General features: G+C 37.7%; 1 protein-coding gene across 8 annotated transcripts in view; it reads right to left on the bottom strand.

The window, feature by feature from the left end:
- Positions 1-23,829, bottom strand: part of LOC144369840 (uncharacterized) — a 188,005-nt gene that overhangs the window by 58,628 nt on the left and 105,548 nt on the right. For 3 of the 8 annotated variants that reach the window (XR_013429644.1, XR_013429645.1, XR_013429638.1), the window contains 5 exons: positions 18,048-18,112; positions 14,274-14,718; positions 13,733-13,862; positions 11,675-13,548; positions 3,001-5,984 (listed from right to left, as the gene is read on the bottom strand). The exons of 1 other annotated variant lie outside the window; for it this stretch is intronic. The gene's annotated coding sequence lies outside the window, so the exon portion shown is untranslated. Of the gene's footprint in view, positions 1-3,000; positions 5,985-11,674; positions 13,549-13,732; positions 13,863-14,273; positions 14,719-18,047; positions 18,113-23,829 lie in introns of those variants that run through there. 4 more of the 8 variants (XR_013429639.1, XR_013429641.1, XR_013429640.1 and 1 more) reach the window with 4 other exon arrangements.

The following is a 23,829-nucleotide window of genomic DNA, read 5'->3' as shown; positions in this document are numbered from 1 at the left end:
TATTATAAAGATTTTTGCAATCATGTATATGTGGTATACTGATCTTTCATTTTCTCTTTTTTTAAAAATACTTTCTTCTGATTTTGTCAGAAAAGCAAACCTTGTCTCAAAAATTTTTTGTAAATGTTCTCTCCTCCTATCCTATCTGAATGAGTTTATATAGAATTTGTATTATTACCTTGTTAAATCTGAACGGAATACGCAGTAAAGCCATCCAGGTCAAAGGGTGTGTGTGTGTGTGTGTGTGTGTGTGTGTGTGTGTGTGTGAGTGTGTGTGTGTGTGTGAGTGTGTGTGTGTGTGTGCGCGCGCGCTAAGCAACTCAGTGAGACCTTGTCTTAAATAAAATAAATTTACATTTATTAATTTAACTTCCTTAATACCTGTAGGGTCTTTCAGATGTTCTATTTCTTCTTGAGTCAATTTTGATAAAATGTGTCTTTCAAAGAACTTTTTAATTTCACTAAGTTTTCTAATTTACTGACACAATGTTTTTCCAAACATTTTCTTATTATTTTTTTAATTTCTGTAATACCTGCAGTTATGCCTCTTTGACTATAATTGGTCTAGTTAGCATCTTAACAATTTTTATTGATCTTTTAAAAACCAGCTTTTAATTTAATTTCTCTTCTGCATTGTTTTTCTCTTCAAATTTTATTGTTTACCTTTCTTCTACTTACTTCTGGCTTGATTTGCTCTTGTTTTCCTGGTTTCTTTAAGTAGAAGCAGAAGCATATGCTCTGGTATGGTGTTCTTTTTTATAGCTTTTATTTCTTTCTTCATTATGTTTTATGTTTTTCTTTACACCCTTGAATACATTTAAAATAATTATTTTTATTTCCTTATCTACTAATTCCATTATCTCTGTTATTTCTATATTTTTCTTTCTATTTATTTTTTTCCTGGTTATAGATCACAGTTTTCTGCTTCTTTGTATGTCTAGGAATTGCTTATTAGTTGCAGTACAATTTGAATTTTATGTTGTTTACTGGATTATGTCTAAGTTTTGGGAGTGTTGGACTTTTTGTAGGAGTCAGTTAAGTTTATATTTTTTAGGCTTATTTTTAAGTTATTTTAAGCTAGGTGTAAAGTAGCCTTTATTAACTGGAACTAATTTAGCCCCATTTCTAGACATTACTCTTCTATGGTATCTGTTATGGTACAAGTATTTAATCAGGCCCCTCCTCTCTGGCTGAAGGAAATTAGAACAATTTTCAACTCAGTTTGAGTTACAGAAGTTATTTGTAACACAGCTTCCCAGGAATAGGACTTTCCTTAACACTTCTTCTTGGTTGGTGTCAGAGTTTTCACCCTATGCACCTCTGTTTTGACATTTGACCAAAGACTTAAGGGAGCTTCTGTGAAGATTTCTGAAACTCTTTCTCTGAGTAACTATTTTTGGGTGCTCTGTCCCCCAAATTTCTAAATGCCCCAGGCTCCTAAAAATTTGATCCTCTCAACTCATAAAGATTGCTGAACACTGAGTTCCTGCTCCCTGCACCTGAAACTGGACTTAAACTTGTAGACAAACTTTAATGGTGGCAGGGTTTGCATGATCGTAATCCCACATTTGAGGGATTAGAAGACCACATGTCCTGTTGCCTAATATCTGAAAATAGTTGTTTCCTATATTTCACCCACCTTTTCTCATTGTTTACAGTAGAAGGATAATTCCAGATCCTACTTGCTCCACAATTGTTCCTTCCTCAGAGGTCTCTCTCCAAACTCAGAGCTGATTTCACACCTGCTTGCCACTCTCATAATACCCTGTATTTGCCTTAAACAACTTTCATAATTTCATGACAATTATTTGTTTAATATTTGTATTCTGTATTCAACTGTTAAATTTAAGTGAAGATTCAACATCTCTCTTTCTAAATCTGCTAAATTCCCAGTGCCTTGCAGAGTAGCTGACAGAACAGAACTCAACAAATATTTGATGAATAAGTTCATGAAAGTATAAGGCAATTAACCAAATAAACAGATCAATAAACTTTAATGTTCAAAAACACTGATCTTAAGGACAGCAATTTTCCATTTTGTTGACTCCGTAGGTCAAATTTTCCAGATGTCACTCACTCCCTCCCTGTTTGCCTGTGTCAACAGAAGCACTAAGGTGGGAATGGAGCATTTGATACCTTTCTCTCTCTGAACCAACAAGACTCAGAATAAACGCTTTTCAATAGTGAAGTCTTGAGAAGTAATCATGATGAACAAGTTTCACAATAATTGAGTGCAGTCCTCAGTGATTCTATTACTCTGTCTTGGGTAATTCCATAGAAGAGGGAGATCCATTATGCCTTAACCTGTTCTTTGTCACCACTGTTGTTTTAGTGTCACAGTAAAAGGAATGTCCACAGACCTGTTATGATATTCATCATCTTAATCAAGTGATGTGAACAAACAAAGTTAGGTTGTGACAATCAAAGATGTGGGAAACAATGTTTAGAAGAATTGAGTGATTGCACGTTTTATACCAGGAAAATATGCAAAGGTCATAAAGAGTTGTGGATCCATTGCCTAAAACATAAAAATGACCTGCTTCTTTGTAAACATTCAGTCTATCATTTATCACTTTATCAGAAAATAACAAAACTTTCCTCCTTAAAGTGATATATTTTGGTGAAATATTTAGAATACTCAATAAAAGAAGACATTTCCAAACTGAAATTAGGATTCCTTTAGGAAACTTTCTTTGGGTGGCAAGGAGGTCATCTGTTCACCAAAGATACAGTGGCATCATAAGATACAAGATAGAACTAAAAATGTTTATAGAAACCATTTGATCCAATTTCCTATTTTGGAATCCCAAAGTGGTTTTTCAACAACATCCACTGTTTGGTTGAGTACCACTTCTCCCACTGAAGTTTGACCTCGTTGACCTTTGGCCCACTAATGCTTCTCTTCTTTTCTCCTCCCACCAGCTCTCAAGTTCCACTTCCCCCCATCCACAGCCTGGATCTCACAGCAAGCACTGGGATCCCTGGCAAATTAGATCTCCCCCTCCCAACCTGTCCTGTTCACCATGCCCATCCCCTGGCTCTGGACCAGCCTCAGCTCCTCAAAGTCATCTTGGACATTTCTCTGGCATGCATCTCCTCTCCAGCTAACATACGCACTCTCATCTTTGGAGTCACAGGAGCAGGTAGCCAAACTGAGGATTTCATCCCTTGCAAACCAAATTCCCAGGGATCCAGCTCGTCTCTAGTTCATCTGCACTGATAGGCCACCACACTCCACACTCACAGAATCTTTAATACGTTTGTTTTCCAAACAAGAAATTAGAAGAAAGCCCCCAATACTAAAGCACCCAGTTAACAGCAAAGGTCGAACTATGATTCAGAAAACGGGAGCCCCAACTCCTTATGCCACCTGTGCCTGAGGCTTCAAGTCATGAAGTTCTCTTTTCAACATCCATTTTACCAAAAGTAAATAATAAATCAGTCAATAAAAACTCCTCCATTTCTCCAATCTCTACCCTACTACAGTAGAGTGAAATGAATATAGGCCGTAGTACCAGAAAAACCAAATCTCAACACTAAAATTTACCATTCCGTACAACCTTGGGGAGGTTACTAAATCCAACCACTTTGTCTTAAGTCCATTCACCTGTGAAATAACAACACACAGGTAAATTATTCCAAAAAGGGCCATCATTGCTCTGCTAGTCTCCAAATTTGGCTTCTTTCACACCTCCTCTCTGTGTAACTGTTATCCATTTTTCCTGCTTTAAAAATAGTTATCTTCCCTGACTATAAATGGCATCACCTGGAGAACGTTGAAAACTACTGACTCTTGGGTCCCACCACCAGGGATTGCCATCATTGGTATAGGTGCAACCTGGGGGGTTGGAATGCTCAGATCTGTCCAGATGATTCTAATGCAGCAAAATTTCAGTAACACTGCTTTAAAACCATGTCTTGCTATATTCAGAAGAAAATATGTTTCTCCTACTTTCTCTCAATCACTTCTTGGTACTTACATTTGATATTTTCCTCTCACTCTGGTGGTTTTATCACATCATCACTATGAACATGACTCTTGTAGCTGTATCTAAATACTTGCCATCCAAATCAAGCTCTTCAAATTTGCCTCTCTTGACTTCCACATTGGATTAAAAATCCATTCATAATTATGGTTATCCAAGCTCGAAACTAGACATGTGGGAAAGTCTAGTCACTTAGAGCTTGATACCTCTTTCTGATTTCTCTGTCCAAACAGAGCCAGGGTCTTCAATGTCTCCCCTACAAGAACTTTCAATTCCACAATCCACTCACAGCTGCTCCTAGGCATCACAGAACTATTTCTTATGGGGATAAGAATAGCCTCCAAAATGTCTCTACCATAACCTCTCTTCATGAGCCAGCTTACACCCTCGACTATGGAGTAGATTTCTGCCTGCACGTTCATGGCCAAATCAAACAGCATAAACAGGGGGAGTTGCAATAGAAACCATGGAAATGTGGCAGTGAATTATTTTACAAATTAATATGTCCATACATATATGCCCTGCCACCTTATCTTATTTGTCACCTTCTAACTTTATATTATTTATTAGATTACCATGTTTATTGTATGTCACTCTCTCCCTTCATAGAGCATTGGCTATAGGAGGATAGAGGCTTTTCTCTTTTTGTACTTTGATTTGTCCTAAGAACGTAGAAGAGTGCCTGGCAGTCAATCGTTGTCAGATCAATTAATAAAGTTCAACCAAAGTCAGAAACATAGACATCCGTTAATTATTTACAAATTAAGTAAGTCTGGCCACCAGAATTAGGAGATCCCCGGCAGGACTCCTTCAAGTCTTTCTCCCCAAGGACACTGGCAGGTTTCAGGAGGTGGGAGGGCATAGATGGGAGGGTGCAGAGTGGGTGAGCAGAGCTCAACCCATCAGACTCATCAGACCAGACTGTCCTTGTAGTAAGCTTTGCAGGTCTTCTCTGAGTCCTTTCCTATCTGAATTTGTTTAGAAAAATGTCCAGTCACTTTTGAAGTCCTGTCACAAACTGCAGAAAGTTACCAGAGACAGGGCGAACCTACCAGCTGAGGAGGGCTCCACAGGCAAAAAGTGACTTCAGGGATTCCCAGCACCAAGGATGCAGCAGCAATCTTTCTTCTCTGAGATTAACCTGGCCCAGAGCCACAGTAAACACCCCTTCTCCCTTACAGGGAGGAAAGATTAAATATCTGATTAAAATTTTTGGCTGCTAATTTATTGAACTTGGATGGACGAACCCTTTGCAAGTCACATGACTTTCCCTGTGTGTCTGCCCCTGTTTGTTCCCCTCAACAGAGAGAGGTCACTCTGCAGTTGAAAAACAAGGAGCAGTGAGCAGGCTCTGCGTGGGTGGAAGGGCCTGGGAGGCCGAGGGGGGCGCTCTCGGGCCATCTTGGAGAATGAGGGGGGCCAGTCCTTTCCCGGTTGGTTCAGGAAAGTTCACATCCACTGTGGCCGTTTCTGTTTCAACCCATGACTTTCTGTTCTTGGCACTTTGTAGATTTGATTCATTTCATCCCACCCCCGCCTATTGTTCTGAGCCGCCCAGCAAAATGATGTCATGGGGCAGCTTTAAAAGTATACAGGAAGTCTTCAAAGCTGAATGACTTCAATCTACTTTATTCCGTGTACTCTTACTGCTGGCTCTATGGAAACCACACCCCACAGAACTCAGGGAGCAGCCCGAGGACCAGCGAGTCTTCTCCAGCACCTGTGCCTATGGCTCCCACTCCTCACCTCCATCCCAGGGTTTTGGACAGAGGCCAGACCAGATGAGGGGAGAGAATCTAAGAAAGCCAGAGGAATAGAAGGGTCAAAGGAGTTTCCTCAGAAAAACAGGGGTGCAGGTCTTACATGCTAGGAGGATCGAAGGTCTTTCTCTGGCCTTTGGATAATAGTCAGTCAGTGTGGCAGAGCTGGCAATCACGGGGATGTCTCCAGAGAGGAAAAAGTGACAGACACTCCCTCAGTCTTGCCTCAACCTGCAAACTTCAGCAAGAGTGCGACAGTGAGACTGCTGTTGGGTGACACATCTGGAGTAAAGTTAAACACCAAGGCTTTGTAACATGATAATAGCAAATATGTGCACAAGGCTTTACAGCTTACACAGCACCCTTCTCTCTCTCTATATATATATTGTTTGTGTCCATCACAAAAGTTGTGTGAAGTATTTGCCCCCATTTTACCAACAGAGAGGACAGGAAATTAAGAAGAAAATTTTTGTCTTACCCAAGGTCACCCAGCTATTAAGGGTAGAACCAGGACTTAAGTCCAAGGCCCACATACTTTCTACCACTCCATTCTGAGCTTAAATAGAGGTCTTAGCTTCTCTTTATTGCCTTATTTTATCTCTCTATATATATATATCTATCTTCCTACCTACCTATCTATCTATCTATCTATTTTTGTGGTAATGGGGATCAAACCCCTGGCTTCAAGCTTGCCAGGCAAGCGTACTACCACTAAGCAACATCCCCTTATTCTTTTTTTAGAAATTACCCTGAAATCAGTCCTTGTCCAGCTAACTGGGTTGCAGTATTGCTGCATCTCATGAAGCTACTATAACTTTCCTGTATCTCCAGTAAATGGCACAGGGTTTGTGCCTGGCCATGGTGGGTCTAACCTGCTCAACCCTCCAAGACTTTGGAGACGAATTAATTTCACAAGGTCATGATCTTTGTCACATCATTTCAGTGGGGCTGGGATTTTTATATTACCTGGAAGTCACTGTAGCTAGGTGATATTGGTAGTGAGGTAAGAAAATGAACCTAGAACCATTCTAAAGTCATTTTCCACAAGTACATAAAGCAGGAGTTCTTAGTCTGAGATCCACAGAGAGGATTTAGGAGGTCAGTTGAAAAAGGATGGGGAGAAAGTATATCTTAATTCTCATTAAGCTTTTATTGAAATTGAACATTTTCTCAAATTATGAATGGAAACAATACAGCACATCAGTATTATACTATGTCTGTGATCTTGTCATCAATGGAAATTACAAGTTTTTCAGATCATATTTCATTTATAGCAGATACCTTAAAATATCATTTATACTCCTCACTACTTGGAATTATAGTATTAGCGTTGTGGAATTATGACATTGGAATTATTGGAATCATGGTATTAGGCCTGCTGCTAAATCTTGTTATTTGTTGCATTACTAAAGAAGCATATATATTTTCACATCATACATTTTGCATCCTAAATGTTTTGATACTGGAACCCCGCCTGCATAGGAGGAACCCGATAATTGAAAATTCTTCTCTCCATTCTATTCTAATTATTCCTTGAAGTCCCTGGGGGATATTTCAGACCATTCTTCTGTATATTTGGCTTCCGTTAGAACCCTAGATATATTATTTTGTGCGTTTAAAAACATTATTCTGATAAGGAGTCTGTAGGCTTCACCACACGGCCAATAGGATCCATGAACCAAAAGAGGTTAAGAACCCCAGATGTCATTTTGCTGAGTCCAGAGTGCTGGGGTAGGGTATAAGAGGCTCAGTGGCCTCATCCAGCCTTCCCAGTACCTGCTGAGACTTCACCCTATACAGGCAGCACATGAGGGCCAATAAGGCTAAGCCACATCTGGTGAAGAACTGGGGGGACCTGGAAAGCTGTGCCCACTGAACATCTAGGGGGCCACTGTCTAAGCTAATTCTCATCTTCACATTATCTCAGGGACTTCCAAACAGTGCATGTACTGGAATGTCCCTTCTCAGTAAGCCTCACAGCCAGTAACCCACAGGGAGTACTTCATGGCTGCACAGTTACCCTACTAGCCCTCCAAGGCTCTGCCTCTGGTTATCTGGCTGTTAGTAAAGTCAGGATGAGCTGCTCCATATAAAGTATTTAAGTCTGGTTTGCAGCACATTTAAAAGCAACTGTCACTGGACTTTATGCACCATGAGCACCTCTCTGTTGTATGTCACTTTGAAGGAGGAATCAAGTTAGAGAGGGATCTTTGTTGTTGGTGCCAGAAAGTATCCATAACCATTAGGGATTTTTGTCCAGTCTATCTGGGTAAGATGTATAATCCTACAAGAAACTAATACCTACTCACTATACACAAGCCTTGTTATTCTAGGAAACTTAACTCCAGACTTCTCCTGCTATGAATATATAGTAACACTGGTGACCAGTTCTCATGGGCTGGTGGCCCCTACCTATGTGCAAGAACCTCAGTCCCCTTCCTACCCCAGGGATCAGGGCAGGTTCAAGAAATTAAGCCAGATATGCTTAGGACTGCATCTTCTTTCAGATCTTCTGCCTCATTGAGGCAGACTCACCGTTTTTCATACCCCTTTCTTAGGCTGAATAGGGGTCAATTGACTCTCCCCTGAAATCTGACCTCTGCCGTCCTGCTCTGCACTTGCCACTTTGTTTTTCTGAAAACATCAGGATATCTTTCAAGGACCAAGTTTGACTTCTATTACTGGGAACCTCCTCAGTCTCTAAAACTCTAAGAAGCAAACAGTTGAATTATTGAGAATTATGAGAGTACCCCAGACCCACCCCAGATCAGTCTGGCTGCAACACAAATGCTGTCTGTGGCTAGTAGAATGGGTCCCTTCTTCCAGTGCTCTCAAGGAAACAAAATTGAAAGAGGCAGTGAGAAAAACCTCTTGCTCCAGTTTTCTGGATTTCTAGTACAACCTGGGTATTATAGTGAGGTAAAAAGAATGCAGACTGGGATCTGAGTAAGCTATACTCTAGACCTACTAACTGAAAGACCTGGAGTAAGATCTTTTTGAGGCTGATTTCTTACATAGAGATGGGAAATATTTATCCTCTCTGTTAGGGTTAGTTTGAGGATTAAATGAAATACCTGATATAAAGCATCTAGAATATGCCTTCCACATACTTGGCACTTGATACAGCTTAGTTCTTATTTTTAACATTCCTTTTGTTAAAACTTATGCCAGGGTGTACAATTTGGATATAAGAACCATTGAGAGGAGGTTCTAGAATTGTATAACAAGCTTATCAATTAGAAAAATATTTCCTTACTATTCAGTAAGCTCTAAGGAAAGAAATACAAGCAATATGAACGTGTTTATATTATGAAATAACAACAGATGCTACGGAATGACGTGGGCGGTGAGATGAAAATTATATTATTTGATGTGCAGAAAAAGTAAAAGAAGCAGGAAAGAGAACTTACATTATTCAGGTGCCTATTATGGACCAGCAATATGTTAAGATTTTTGCTGCGTTCAAGGTCACATTATGGAAAGGATATTAGAGGCTCTTAAGATTTGATCTCTAGAAAATAATACATGCATTCTTTATTTTTCTGTCATCTTCCTATGTGGATCTAAGGTCCAGGTCTAATTATCTACTTCCTAGACAAATCAAATTCCATGCTCATTGTCCCATTCAAGAGGTGAGGTGTCCTGGCTTACTGGAAAAATAAGCTCCTCTTCCTTGGATTCTGCTGCTGACCAGCAGAAATGCGGAGACTGCGCACTAGCAGAGAAGCAGTGCTGGGGTGCACTGCAGGGATTCATGGACCTGCTTTATTTATCACTGTTGCTTGCCTTCCAGTAATTTCTAAGGCAGCTATCTTTGTGACCTGCTTTGACCCTGAAATTCTGAGCAGTGTTCTACTTTCTATTTAAGTCTAACAAACCCCTATGTCTAACACAGAACTGGGGAGAAAGGTGGACAGGAGGAACTTATGGAAGGGGAAACTTCCCTTCTGTGACTCCACCTGATTTGATTCTGTGACCTTCAAAGTCTGAAAAAGAAAATCGGGTTTATTCACAAACAACCAGGGACTAAAATAATACTTCTGGTTTCCTTTTATTGTATTTCTGGGAACGAACCAATTATGTTTAGAATTCCTGGTGATTGGAGGGTTTCTTTAAAAAAAAACAAAAACTGATCCTACCACCACAACAAGTTTTCTGGGCTATTCATTTTGGCAGGTGTGGGTTGAGTTTTTGTCACACAAGCACAAAGGAGTAGAAGATGTTCATCTCCAAAGAAGGAAGCCAATCGGTGACCAAGGCTGCCAGACCAAATACCAAAAACAAAGGGCTGAATTCCCACACATTCCCACTGGCCCATTTCCAGAACAGATCCTGAATAGGGGGAGACAGAGGAAGGTTGGAGACTCTGACCTGCTGGAGGGCTTAGCATCCATGCTTCAAGCAAAAACTGTGATATTGAGGTAATAAGCAAACCTGGGTAATCCTTTGATAAATAGATAAGGGTACCAAGGGCTGCTGTCTTACCTTATACTTCCAGAGCATTTGCAGTGTTCAATATATCTTCCTAAACAGTGTGTATTCTGATTCCTCATCATAATCCAAGTGGTTATAGTATTGAGACCATTTATCATAATTTTATGGTCAAAAGCTGCTAGTACTGATGCTCTTTCTGGGAGAAAAACATTCTACAAATAATGGGCATTGTAAAAATATTTAGAAAAAGACTCCCCTTGCAAAAGAGGAACTTGACCAATACATGTCACAGGTTCAGAAAAATCCTCTCTACTAGTATCCTTCTAAATCACCCACTCAAGAACCGAGAAGTAATGTCCTTATACATTTTTGTTTTTACTCGAATGCCTTATACAAATAAACTTGAAGGACAATCCACAATATGTGCTAAAAAGTACTTTCTTCTCCCTTATTTGTGTTCTATTAAATCTGGAAACCCAATTTAAAGCCAACAGGTAAGATGATGGGAATAACATAGTCTCACCTACTTATAATTTTATTTCATCTGCCAAGAAACTGAATATCAAATTCCATTATCAGGAATAGATTGTTGCTAGATATGTGCTAACTACTTTTTGTTGTTGTTATAGAAAAAAGTTTATTCTGTTTTTATTTATTTTGGGTTTGTTTTAGTTTGATTTGGTTTGGTTCTATTTTTAGATGTTTTATTTTTCAGGGTGTATTAGGTTGCAACATATTTAAATATTTTTTGGAAATAGATGTGATATACATCTTGAATAAATAATGAGAATAGACAGCAATAAAGGTTTACGAGAATAGTATTATTTTATAGGTAGAAATTTAGATTGTCAGCCCTCCCTCTGTCCCCAAAATTAATTTTCTTCCAACTTCCAGGATTTTGTGGTTTAATTTTCTCATCTACAAAAGATGGTAGGGTGGAAGGAACAGCCTTCTCCTAGGAAACCATGAATTGAGTCTTCCTAGGCTTATGCCATATGCAATTTTAGGTGACGTATTTAACCTCAAATAGCGCCCATTAAGCAGAAAAGAAAAACATTCATTTGAAAACAAGAAATTGGATAGACCTGCTTATGGCTCTTTTTATTTCTTAAGATCTATGGTCCTTTCATCAAAGCCTTGAACTCTGCAACGATTTTATAGATGAGAATCAAACCCAAACCACAAAAATGTGTCTAAAAACGTTTTTTCAAACCTCCACATGGATTTTGCACGGATGCTACAGGGAGACTAAGTAAATCACGGTCCTTCTGTTTGGCTTTCATAAACTGTTGCTAATCCTAATAAAGTAACCCAAGTGGCTGCCATGGCAGGACACCAGGAGAGAAAATCTTGCTGCCTCCAGACTGACAGAGAAGGAGAATTGAACATCAATCTTAGAGAAAGTTGAATTTCCAAGTCAGTATTTTTAAAATACCTCTTTTTGTTTTTGTTTCCCAGGTCGCTATGAACAGAATCCACGTGCTTTATTTGTACCTTTTTGAATGTCTTGGGTTGAAGCGCTGTCTCCTTATCTTAGTTTCCTGTAGTCCTCATGCTCCTAGAGCAAAGGATCTGTGTATCCTCCAGGACACTCATCTCCGTGCCTGGCCTGCAGCAGGGATGTAAACAGACTTTGACTAATAACTTCATCATTCAGCTGACAATTTAGCTTGCGCTAAATGTTTCTTGGTCCTACTTGGGAGGAAAAAAGCATTGAGATTTTACTAACAATCGAGAATGACAATACTCTAAGTAGGGCGTCCTAGCCCAGAATATCTCTATTTCAAGTTATGGACAGATGAGAGATACTAAAATATCCATAAAATGCTCAACTTTTTGTCTGTTCCCTCAGGAATCAGGGATCTCATTTGGAGTTCATCAGCAACTTCAAATTTACATGAGGAAGGTTTACATTGCAAAGCACTGGCTTCATTTTACAAATTCAAAATATCCAGATCAGTTGTTATTCATATTTGTAGTTGTGGATTCTCTTTCCAAAATCATGTACAATAACTTAGCCACATCTTGACGAAGCTTTGACTTGGAATTGGGGGGCATTTCTGAAATAGAAGGTATAGGAAAATAGAAAAGGGTATAATGATCCCCCAAGTGAGCCAAGTAATGTACCCAGAAACTATGCAGCTTGCTCAGTATCCCCAGGGTGCCCATGAAGAGGCTTCATCTAGAACTCAGGAAGCTTTGTGTGGACTGCAGAGTTGTAGTGGCTGGTTTTCATATGGTTTGACACATCTCCAATGAAGGGATGTCTGCCAATGTGCTGTAATACCTCTTTCCACTTGAATAGTGGAAAATAGTGACATGGTCAATGTTACCATGTCAGTGCATCAGAGGAAAGCTGCTGTGCTTTCTACAAAAAATCGCCCTCCAGTGAAATGCCATGAGGTAGCCTCACACTCTCTCTATAAAACACGAGAGCTCCCTCTACAGCAGTTACCAGCACAAGTGCCCTCCAGCTGCCAGGCACCTAGGCTCAAGCCAACAAAGAAAACAAAAAAATGAAATCCAAATCAGAGAAGCTCTGTGGGCTTCTTTTCATGAGTATTTAGTAGGGTGGGAAAGAGAAGGTGGCTACTCCATCTGCCAAGCAGAGGAGAGTGATGAAAGGTGAGTGATTGTGTAAGAGAGTGGAGTGTATATAAGCGGATTATTGCTTGTATTTTTGTATAAAGTTTTCCTGGAATAACAATGACCAGTTTAGTTCACTTTAAGCTATTCATATTCATGGATCTTTTTTTTTTAAAGGTGGGAACAAAAACAGCAGAAGGGGTGTCACAGGAGACAAATATAAAACAATACAGCTCCACCACAGAAGCACGTCCCACCACCACCTTCCTCTGGGTGGTGAAGGGCCGACCAGATGAGGAGTTCAAGGCCATCAAAGGAAAGACAAATGAGGAGATGCCTAAATCTGTGCTGCCTGGCACCCTGCACAGAGCAAGCATGGAACGTAACACTAGAAGGGAAAGGGTAAAGCAGATGAGGAATTATATCCCCAGAGACACTGTGCAGCCCCAGCACTGTGCAACGTCATTGGCAGGTCGCCCATTACCTCTGAGAAAATGTGAAGTATGTGCCGAGCAGACAAAGGCGACACACTGTAAACACGCTCGAGAACTCTCACACGCCTGGAGGGGGGTTGGTATTTACCTTTCAGAGACGTTGGGTCCACCCTGCCTCATGATGAAAGAAGGAAATGTCTCTGACACCTTCGAATCTTGAGTGCATAGCACATACCACAGCGCTGGAAGATGGCCACCGTGGGCACAGCGGTCATTGAAAGGTAACCGGATCCACAGAGGCATTTGTGCAGTCGTGTGTTCTGGTGGCTTCCAGAGTTAGTTTATGTCCTTTTCATAGGAGAATTAGACTTTACTCTCCTACACACACACAAACAAACACACTTGCACACACTCACACACACACTCACACCTACACACACACACACACACACACACACACACACACACAGACTCAGACCCTTTTCTAACTTTATTATCAAAAATATCAGATGGGTAAGAATTTTCTACTTACCCCCAACTTACTCCTCAAACACCCAGGCAACTTCAAGTGCTGGTGGTGTCGAAAGCCATTCCAGATTCTCCTCAAAAAATAACAGTTGGGCAGGGACTGAGACTGGATTTTGTAATGTGTCTGAGTGCACCTTTTATTGAGAGAAAGAAAGGGTGAGTGTGTGTGTACGTGTGTGTATGAGAGAGATACAGAGAAAGAAAATGAATTAACTGAAGATTAAAAAAATGGACACCAGTTTGATTTTTTAAGATGTTAAGAAAATAGAGAAGATTTTAAAGATGAAGATATATGACTATTGGACATATCTATTCCTAATCTAATTAATAACCCTTTTTCTCCTAACATAAGCACTTTCTATGTACATAAAGTTATTTACATTCGTGCCTGTATCTCTCTTCTCAGGTCTTAGGAGACAGTACACCTTGAGTATTTATCATCTGTCTTTCCACCGTGCCAAGCATAGTATCCTTCACAGAGTAGACAGTGAATGAATGTCTTCTGACTTAAAACTATGATCATTAGCAAGGGAAAAAGTGCTTACATGGTACAGGAGAAATGATGAAGCATCCAAAGGATCAGGAGACTGTGCAATAGACTTGTTTCCTCTAGAAAATCAACTTCCAAATCAAGGTCTACTATTGAGAGAACATTCTTAGAGAAAATACAAGTCATTGAGGGAAGGAAGAAAAAAGTTTGAAATGAAATCAAAACACCACAAACAAAATTTTATCTGTTAATAGGTCACAATATTATCCCTCCATTTATGCAAATAATCATCCTTTGTCTGTCTCTCTCTCTCCTAAAAACTTACTTAGGATGCATGAGAAACCACATTGACAAGCAGAAGTCCATGCATAAATACCAAAAAGCACTTTAAGTCCATGGTTCTGGTAAAGGAAGCAGCTGTGGGGTGGTGGTGATGGTCTCAGAACATATTCATAGTAGACTTCAGCAAACCATGAGAACAGGATGTTGCCACAAGATATCTGCATATAAGGGTATATCTTCTATTGACTAATATTTATCAGTAGAAAAAAAAAGTCTTCAAATCATAGCATTTTAATTCAAAGATAGCTGAGGCATGACTTTTCTCCATTTTGCTGAATACCCCAGAACCAAAATCACTAGAATGGTCAAGCAAGAGTTTAGCCATATAGATGACATAATCTCTTGGACAAGGATTGGTGAAGACCACAAAATTCAGGAATTGTTCCAGCAGGGGAGACAATCCATATGTCTACCCATCTCATCTACACTTAGAAAAGGCAATGGGTAGATATACAGACAATACAGAAATAGCAACATAAACATCCATCAGACTTAAATTTGAAAAGGTAAGGAAGACAAAAACAAAACAAAACAAAACAGAAACACAGTTAAAGAGAATGAAGATACCATAAATACAAGGCATGACAGTTAGTTGGTGTAGGAAGCCAAAGAAATTAACAAGTGACCACTATTGTAGCATTTTTAAAGTAACTAATATGAAGAGATTTTGAATAATAATTCTCCAAAGACCATAGAAACACAGAACATGTACTTAAGTTGCAAAAAGAGCAACTTTAATTAGACATAAAGAAAGCTCGTCAGTAAGAGTAACAGAGGCGGCTCCTAAGAAAGCTCATAGCCATTCCTCCCTGCAATGTCTGAGCATAATTGCATTATGATTTTTCTTATGGAACCAATGAAGGCAACAAGTTGAACCAGGAACCACTTCTGTTCCCTTCCTGATCTCTGATTTTATTCGATTTTCTACAGCTTATCTTCTAAATGTGCTTGTAATAACCTGCCCTCTTGCTAGCACCTTCTTGTAAATGTGATGCCTATCTGGGTTTAACCCAGCTAAGTAAACTCAATTCAATAAAAACCATCCTGGGTTATCCTCCAGGAGAGTTATTACTCCACTAACATGCTACTGTTGCTACTGTTACCTAATGCTTTAACTTCTCCTTCAGGCTTGAGTTATGCTACATTATTGTATATCTAAGATAAGAGGATGTCTGGAGTCTGTTCAATGTTATCGCATAATGCGCAGTGACTTTTTTATTGAAGGCACTCCATGAGTACCTCTGCACTGATGTAGGTTTTATGGAAACTCATTCAGGGACCCGGTATGTACACTCACCTATACACACAAATATTTGAGATATTTGAGAAAACATGTATACATATAGTTCAAATATACTGAACTATATATGTATATATATATATATATATATATATATACACACACACACACACACACACACACACACACAAGTAACTGAGAAGAAAGTCATGTACTTCCACAGTTAGCTGATAATCTGCAATAATCCCTCAAACTGATATGCCCTGTGTTGGGATAATCTAGTTTAAAGAAAGAACAATCATAGCAGAACCTGCAATGTCTCCATGTTCACCAAATTCTGCCCACTTCAGAACATTAAGGATACAATAGTCCCAACTAACACATCAGAAGTCTGATGGCTTCTAGTCCTTCTCAGAGGTAAAAATGAGGTTTTTGATTAGAGTATCAATTTTTCAAGAAAGCTATGGGAATTTTACATTTCCTACAAAGGCTGAGATGGGCTAACAATCTGATTTATTTGGTTTTGAATATTATCGACTTCTTGAATAACCCTGGTTATCTCATGTAAGTCTGAAGCTTTGGCGGGCATCACACATGACGGTGAATCAGTTATTGGGGAAAATGAATTATCCTTAAAACTTCAGTTTGATAGGGGAAAATATTTCAAACCATGGCATGCAAAAACAGAAAAAGGGTATGCAGCTTCCTGGCGATAAAAAAAAAAAAAAAAAAAAAAAATCCTGGGTACCTCAATCATGAATGCAGCATAAGGAAAAGACAATGACCTGGACATTAGGGAACTGACTAAGGGAAAGCCTACTCATGACAGCTCACAAAACAAGGTACAAATTATTTTTTAAAAGTGGTGAGAATACATGCCATACTTCTTCCCCTGTCTACTCCATGACTCAGGGCCTCAATTCAGCATGAACATGACAAATTCTACAACTATTTCTTTACTACATAGACGCAAATTTCCGAAGCAACCAGAGATATATTCTGCATCTTTTCCTCCTGACCATCTTTTTATATTGATTCAGAGAATATGAATTTTAAGAAAAACAATTGTGCAATAAGGAGATACAAAATTATGGTTAACACTTCCATGTTTCCAACTAAGGATAAAGATGAGGAAATGTCTGTAGCTTTTTACTGTGGAAACGCTGAGTTTTAGTTTATTCCATTACTTCTGAGCTTCAAAGAAACAAATAAAAGATGTAGAAATGCATTAACAATGCAGTAGGAAAATTTTTCCCCTGAATAAAGTAAAATTGTCATAGTATGCCTGCACAAAACTGGGCATTCTGACTTCTTAAAAACTGGCCTCACAAATATAGATCAAATAAGGAAGCATGATTATCAGAGATACATAGAGATTGGAAGGAGAAAAATGCACACATTTTATTCCTTAAAAATGAAAAATTTTACAGGGGATGGTAGCACATGCCTCCAATCCAGTTACTCAAGAGGCTAACACAAGAGAATCACAACTTCAAGGTTAGCCTGGGACCCTTAGTGAAATGCTATCTCAAAAAAAAAAAAAATTAGAAAGGTTGGGGATGTATCCCAGTACCTGCTAGCATGTGCAAAGCCCTGGGTTGAACCCCAGAACAGAAAGAAAGAAAGAGGGAGAAGGAGAGGGAGAGACAGAAAATAAAAAGAAAAACTTTGTTAAATCTCCTCTGAACAAGGGATGAGTAAAGACCAAGACCAAGTAGAAAGTATTATGAACAATGTATGAAGGCAGCACCACAAAAATTATAAGACCAAGGATCCATTTGAAAATTATATACTACAGAATAAGAAAAAAATAACTATTGAAAATTGCTTGGTATTACCAATAGAGAACAAGAAGAAATTACCACCATAATCCATGATCAGAGAGTTGATTAGAGAGAGAAATGCTGAATAGAAAAGGCAGCAAAGGTTGTATGGGCATGAGAAGAAAGTAAGACGAAAGGGAATAAAGAATAATTTCAAGAAAGAAAATGTAATCAACAGCATTAAAATCATACTTGGAGGAACTAAAAACTGTAACTGTGTAATGTGATCATTCAGAAATTCTCTCAGAATGAAAAGTTATTGACACAGAGAAGAAAATTATATGAGATAAAGTAATACAGATTAGAGAGCAGAGGTTTAAACTACATTGAAATGTTATTTCCAAAGAAGGAGTAGGAACAAATGGAATCTAAAAGCTCCGTGGAGATCCTTCATAGGAGATCATAAACCTCATCGAGATCATACCTTGACTTCCAGAACAGCGAAATGAGAAGCTTGGCAAATCTTCTCCCCAGAAAGCAATGATAAAACTGGGCAAACAAAAAAAAAAAAAAAGGCAAAAAACAATTTCTGTGAGACTAGAAATTGTCCCAGGGCACACAATAAATTGAGAAGATAACAAACTGAAGCTACGTGCTTTCTTTCCTCTCCTTACCCAGGGCATCAGTGAAAACAAGCTATTTCTGTGGCAGACATTCAGAGAAGATCCACATGGGGCTAGCCTGAAGTCACAGTCCTGGTTGAGATAAGCCACAGATTAGGAGGCCAACCAGAAATGAAAGAGAGACTCTGGGAACAGGGGAGCTATAGGAAGCCTTGATAAGCTTTCATGTATTCCTGGTAGCCTATAATACCAATTTTGTTAAAATATCAACAAAAAGGACAACAACCAAGAAAAAAAAAGAGAACACAGATTATCATGATCTATAATGAAAAGGAGACATCACTGGTAACCTTAAAATGAAAAGATTATAAGGAAATTCTATGAACAACTTTATGCTAACAAGTTAGACAACTTGATATCATAGACAAATTCTTAGACAAATTTATGAAAACTCTCTCCTATGGTTTGGATAGTGTCCCCTAAAGGTTCATGTGTTATAAAGGCTTGTTCACCGGCCTGTAGTGGTATTGGGAAGTGGTGAAGCCTTTAGGTAGGTCCTAAACCTTGAGGTTTGGTCACTGGGGCTGGGGGGGAGGTTGCCCTTGAAGGGGATGTTCAGCCCCTTCCTGTCTCTCTCTTTCACTTCCTGGCTGCCATGAAGCCAGCAGCTTGCTTTATCCCTTCCTCTGGCCATGATGGGCTGCCTCACCACAGGCTCAAAAGCAACAGGCCAATTGACCATGAACTGAAACCCCCAAAACTGTGAGTCCAAATAAACCTTTCCTCTTTTTATCTCCGGTATTCTGTCTCAGGGATAGAAATCTGATTTATAACACAGTGTCAAGAAAAACATAGAAAACTTGATTCTGTTTATAAAAAGCAAAGAAATTGAGTTAATAATTGAGAAGATCCACATGGCATTTGTGATGAATCTATCCAGCAGTTAAAGAAGTACTAATACCAATCCTTCACAGACTTTTCCAGAAAATAGAGAAGGAACTACTTCCCAACCCATTTATGGTGCCAGTAGTTCCCTGATACCACAACTACACAAAGATATAACAGTAAAAGATGCCATTTCCCACTTGCTAGAAAGGCTGCAATTTAAAAAATTATAATAATAATAAAATGTTAGCCCCCATTACTAATGATAATGTAATATGGTGCAGCTACTATGGAAAACAGTTTGGAAATTTCTTACAAAGTTACACATAAATTTACCATATAACTCAGCAATTTCACTTCCAGATACCCACTTAAGAGAATAAAAACATACATTCACACAAAAACTTGTATGTAATTGTTCATAGTAGCATAGCTTATAATATCCCAAAGTGGTAACAATCTAAGTCAACCAACCAATGAATGAGTAAATGGAATGTGGTTTATCCATAGGATGGAATATGATTTAGCCATTAAAAGGGATGAAGTACTGAAACAAACTACAACATGGAGGAAACATGGATGAACTTTAGAAACATTATACTAAGTAAAAGAAACCAGATGCAATAGATTACATGTTACTTGATTCCATTTACATAAAATATTCAGAAAAGAAAAATCAATAGAGATAGAATTAGAACCATGGCTTCTTAGAGATAGACATGAGTGTGAACGTGGGAGGTGGGGAGCGTGAAAGAAAATGGGTACAAGGGATGTTTGGGGGATGACACAACTGTTGCATCACTGGATTGTGGTAATGGACCAGAATTCTGTGAATTTACTGAAGATCACTGGCTGGCTTTGCTTCACAGTTTGGTGAAAGTCTGATAGGTTAAAGAAACTAAGCAAACAACAAAAAGGCAAAACCCAAAGAAACCCATGTCCAGATATAACATAATCAAACTTTTTGAAAACGTAAATTCAAAGAAAACATCTGGAGAGCATCCTGAGAGAAACAACATCTCACCTGTAAGGGGGAAAAAAAGCGCATTTGAATGACAGTGGATTTCTTCTAAACCAAAGAAGCCAGGAAGTGAAGCAGAAAATAAAGACATTTTCAGATGAAGAAAAAATGAAGCAGAACTAATTTTCAAATGAAGGCAAACAAATAGAACTTAGCAGACCTACCCTTGAAGAATGACTAAAGATATTTTTCAAACAGAAAAGGAGATGATAAAAGAAGAAAATTTGGAGCACCATAAAGGAGGAAGGAAAGAACAACAAAAATGACAGAAATATGAATATATACGATAGACAATACTTCTTATGTGTTTTAGAAATCATACTTGATGATCAAAACAAAAATTATAATACCAGATGACACTTAAGATATTTTAAGTGGGGAAGGTAAAAGAATCAAAAATAAGATTTCCATACTTCACAAGATGTCACATATGTGTATACAACATCCAGAGCCATAACTAAGAAAACTAAAATATATATATATATATATATATATATATATATATATATATATATATATATAAAATGAAAAAAAAACTAAACATAGAAATATTTTCAAAAACACTATATTTTTGAAAACATGGAATGGAATGATTAAAAAAAGCAAGCAACCCACAGAAAGGCAAGAAAAGAGAAATAAGAAATGAAGAAACAGAAAATAGGTGACAAATGGCAGATTCAGTCTTAAATATTTAAAGGTAAACACTATATACAAATTGTAAGGTAAAGATTGAACATAATCAAACATGCAATTACATGACCCAGCAACTGCAGTCTTGGGAATTTATTCCATAGAAATGAAAACTTATATAAAAATCTGTGAAAAAATCTTCATAGGAGCTTTATTAGTAATAGCCCCAAACTGAAAATATACAGATGACCTTCAGTGGGTAAGTGGTTCAATAAACTGGGGTATGTCCACATCAAGCAATACTACTAAGCAAATAAAAGGAATAAACACTGATACACACAACTTGGATGAGTCTCAAAGGACTTATACTGGGTCAGAAAAAGACAATCCAAAATTCTATATGCTGCATAATTTCATATATATAATATTCTTGAATTGATAAATTATGGCAAAATAAATAACTTTTATGAGATAACGAGAAATTTTAATACTGAGTATATAATGACATTAATAAACTTTTAGTAATAGTAATGTCTTTATAGTTTTTTTGAGTTCTGACATTTTAGAGATACATACCGAAATGTTTATGAATGAAATGTAATATATGGAAGTTGCTTTGTACTAATACAGGGAGATGATGAGAGTAATTTCCTTGGCTTATTGTTCCTGGGAGAGAACTTAGGAGCATGACCAGACCTAACTACAGATAGGCTGGAATATATAATCTACTCCTTTTACCAGGAGGAAAGGGAACACATTTTGATAGAATATGATCATCTCATCTAGAGTAGCCAATTTCCTTAACACGATAAAATATGTCTATGAGCACCCAAAACTGACGTCATATTTGGGAAACGCAGTAAGTATCCCCCATTAAATTCAGGAAAAAGAAAAGGTGTGCTTTCATTGCTTCCTCCCCCGCCACATACATAGTTTGGAAGGACCTGTCTAAAGAAACCTATTGTATCAGAAGCATCAAAATTAGAAGAGACAAAATTATCTGAAGTACAAACAAACATCACTGAAAGGTGTTTGAAGAGAAGACCTTAAGTAAACAGCAAATAAAGAAAATATCTAGAAATCTTCTTTAAGAAATAAGGTCTTCTTTAAAAGATGTTTACCACATTATTGAGGCAGAAAGACCTGGACAAAAGAAGTACATCATGTTTCTACACTAGAGGATGCAAAATCACAAAGACAGTATTTCCTCAAGTTAACATATAAATTTAATAAAATCCCAATTCCAAATGCCAACGTGAATTTTTTTTGTGTGTGTGGGTGGGGGGTTGGGTGGGGAGAGGATATGGAGACTAGAAAATTTGACTGTAAAATTCCTATTAGGCTGGGAGTGTAGCTCAGTGGTAGAGTACATGCTTAGCATGTATGAGGCCCTGGGTTTAAATAAATAATAGAACAAATATTTAAGTAGAATAAAGAAATAAATAAATGCATATTAAAAAATAAAAAAATATCCAGGACAATGCAAAGGAAAAGTTCAGAAGTCATGGGGCAGAGGTGGACCAGCTCCACTTGACATTAGGACATTAATACAATAGAACACACATATTCGTTTCCTGTGACGTCTATAAAAAAAAGCTTTCCACAAATTCAAATACCACAAGTTTATCATCTTACAGTTCTAGGGGTCAGAAATCTGAAATGGGTCTCACTGGGTTAAAACCAAGGTGTGGGCAGGGCTGCATTCCTTTCTAGAGCTCTAGGGGAGAATCTTGTTTCCTCACTTTTTTTTTTCCAACTCCTAAAGGACATTGCTTTCATTGGCTTGTGGCCCCCTGCCTTCATCCTCAATGCCAACAATGTTAGATGTTTTTGAAATTTTCCTGTAATTGTTTCCTCTCACGCTCTGAAGATTGATTGAAAAGTTTCTCTAATTTTAAGGACTCATCTGATTAGATTCTTCCCACTTGGGTAATCTAAGAAAATCTCACTATCTCAAGTGTAGGAAGATTCTAGAAAATCTTTTAATAAGCATAGGGAGTTAATTTATTATAGATGCCACTTCATATCAATAGGAAAGATTGCTTATTCAATACTTATTGAGAATAGCCAGATTGCAATCAGAACTTAATTAAATCATGTACAGCAAAATTAATTCCAGATGGATCAGAGGCTTCAATGAAAAAGTAAAAAAAAAAAAAGAAGAAGAATAAGAAACCATAACAAACTAAAAACTAATATAAACCATAGAGGAATTTATAAACTATAAATGAGAAAACCATAAAAGAAGATATTAACAAATTCAACTACATAAAAAATTTTAAATGTGCATGTGAATACAATTTTAACAGCACCAAAGCACAAACCATAACTGTACTTTTTAAAATTCCCACTCCTTTCATTGTATAAGACTAATATTCTTAATATGTAAAGAGCTCCTACAAATCAATAGAAAAGAACCCAACAGAAGAATAGATGGAAGTTATGTTAGGTGCAAACAGTTCACAGAAAAGAAATTCAAATAGCTCTTAAACCCATGAAAATTCCACCTTACCCACAAGCAAATAAATGGAAAATCACCCTTAGGCATCACTTTTTTATCACCTATGAGATGAACAATGATAAACAATTTGATAACACACTATATTAACCTGGATATATATACATTTATAATATTAGAATAGATATTAATTGATTAAAGTCACTACAGACAGTAATTTGTAATGCCTATTAAAATTTAAAGTGCGCATACACTTTGATAAATAATTCTATGAATTTATCTACAAAATATATAATGGCAAAATGGAATGTATATAGGTATGCTTATTTTGTATTGTTTGTTGTAGCAAAAGATTAGACATTTAAAAAAAAGTTCATTTACTAGGTCTCTGGTTGATTATGGTAATCCATAAATACTCTGAAACTCTTAGGCCATCAAAAAAGAACAAAGTAACTTCTACATATAGATACAAACAGATTATATATATAACTTTTAAAAAATGCAGAGTAGCATAGAAGGCATGCTAACATTTGTGCTAAATTACAGACCATTTTCCAAGGACAGGAGGAATAAATCTTAAAGCATACATTTCTCTCTTTTTTTTTATAAGTGAATTTCTAACATTGTGTTACTGGAATAAATCATCTAT

Source organism: Ictidomys tridecemlineatus, chromosome 13 (genome assembly GCF_052094955.1).
Source record: "Ictidomys tridecemlineatus isolate mIctTri1 chromosome 13, mIctTri1.hap1, whole genome shotgun sequence".
Classification (NCBI taxonomy): domain Eukaryota; kingdom Metazoa; phylum Chordata; class Mammalia; order Rodentia; family Sciuridae; genus Ictidomys; species Ictidomys tridecemlineatus.
Note: the sequence above shows the minus strand (reverse complement) of the source record. Positions and strands in the feature narration are given on the sequence as shown.